Source organism: Chiloscyllium punctatum, unplaced genomic scaffold, assembly GCF_047496795.1.
Source record: "Chiloscyllium punctatum isolate Juve2018m unplaced genomic scaffold, sChiPun1.3 scaffold_1637, whole genome shotgun sequence".
Classification (NCBI taxonomy): Eukaryota; Metazoa; Chordata; class Chondrichthyes; order Orectolobiformes; family Hemiscylliidae; genus Chiloscyllium; species Chiloscyllium punctatum.
Genome location: NW_027311371.1, coordinates 17,501 through 19,272, shown reverse-complemented (window position 1 = coordinate 19,272; position 1,772 = coordinate 17,501).

The window sequence follows — 1,772 nt, the reverse complement described above, 5'->3', positions numbered from 1 at the left end:
CACCCCCTTCAAAAGGCACTCCATCCTCGGCCACACCACCGGGACATGCTCCCCTCGGCGATAATTAAGCCCCACCACTATTTGAAGCCAACCGCAGCCGCAACTCGAACGGAGAAATCAGTAACCAATTCAAAAATGCGCTTGGTTACTGATTTCTACTGAGCCGAAAAAATTCTAAGTGTCGGTGGTTACTGATTTATACAACCCGAAAATATTCTAAGTGTCGGTGGTTACTGATTTATACCAACCCGAAAAAATTCTAAGTGTCAGTGGTTACTGATTTATACCAACTCGAAAAAATTCTAAGTGTCAGTGGTTACTGATTTATACCAACCCGAAAATATTCTAAGTGTCAGTGGTTACTGATTTGTACCGACCCGAAAATATTCTAAGTGTCAGTGGTTACTGATTTATACCAACCCGAAAAAATTCTAAGTGTCAGTGGTTACTGATTTATACCAAGTCGAAAAAATTCTAAGTGTCAGTGGTTACTGATTTATACCAACCCGAAAATATTCTAAGTGTCAGTGGTTACTGATTTATACCAACTCGAAAAAATTCTAAGTGTCAGTGGTTACTGATTTATACCGACCCGAAAAAATTCTAAGTGTCAGTGGTTACTGATTTATACCAACTCGAAAATATTCTAAGTGTCGGTGGTTACTGATTTATACCAACCCGAAAAAATTCTAAGTGTCAGTGGTTACTGATTTATACCAACTCGAAAAAATTCTAAGTGTCGGTGGTTACTGATTTATACCAACTCGAAAATATTCTAAGTGTCGGTGGTTACTGATTTATACCAACCCGAAAATATTCTAAGTGTCAGTGGTTACTGATTTATACCAACTCGAAAAAATTCTAAGTGTCAGTGGTTACTGATTTATACAACTCGAAAATATTCTAAGTGTCGGTGGTTACTGATTTATACCAACCCGAAAATATTCTAAGTGTCAGTGGTTACTGATTTATACCAACTCGAAAAAATTCTAAGTGTCAGTGGTTACTGATTTATACCAACTCGAAAATATTCTAAGTGTCGGTGGTTACTGATTTATACCAACCCGAAAATATTCTAAGTGTCAGTGGTTACTGATTTGTACCGACCCGAAAAAATTCTAAGTGTCAGTGGTTACTGATTTATACCAACCCGAAAATATTCTAAGTGTCGGTGGTTACTGATTTATACCAACCCGAAAATATTCTAAGTGTCAGTGGTTACTGATTTATACCAACTCGAAAAAATTCTAAGTGTCAGTGGTTACTGATTTATACCAACTCGAAAATATTCTAAGTGTCAGTGGTTACTGATTTGTACCAACCCGAAAATATTCTAAGTGTCGGTGGTTACTGATTTATACCAACCCGAAAATATTCTAAGTGTCAGTGGTTACTGATTTTATACCAACTCGAAAATATTCTAAGTGTCGGTGGTTACTGATTTATACCAACCCGAAAATATTCTAAGTGTCAGTGGTTACTGATTTATACCAAGTCGAAAATATTCTAAGTGTCAGTGGTTACTGATTTATACCAACTCGAAAAAATTCTAAGTGTCAGTGGTTACTGATTTATACCAACTCGAAAATATTCTAAGTGTCGGTGGTTACTGATTTATACCAACCCGAAAATATTCTAAGTGTCAGTGGTTACTGATTTATACCAACTCGAAAAAATTCTAAGTGTCAGTGGTTACTGATTTATACCAACTCGAAAATATTCTAAGTGTCGGTGGTTACTGATTTATACCAACCCGAAAATATTCTAAGTGT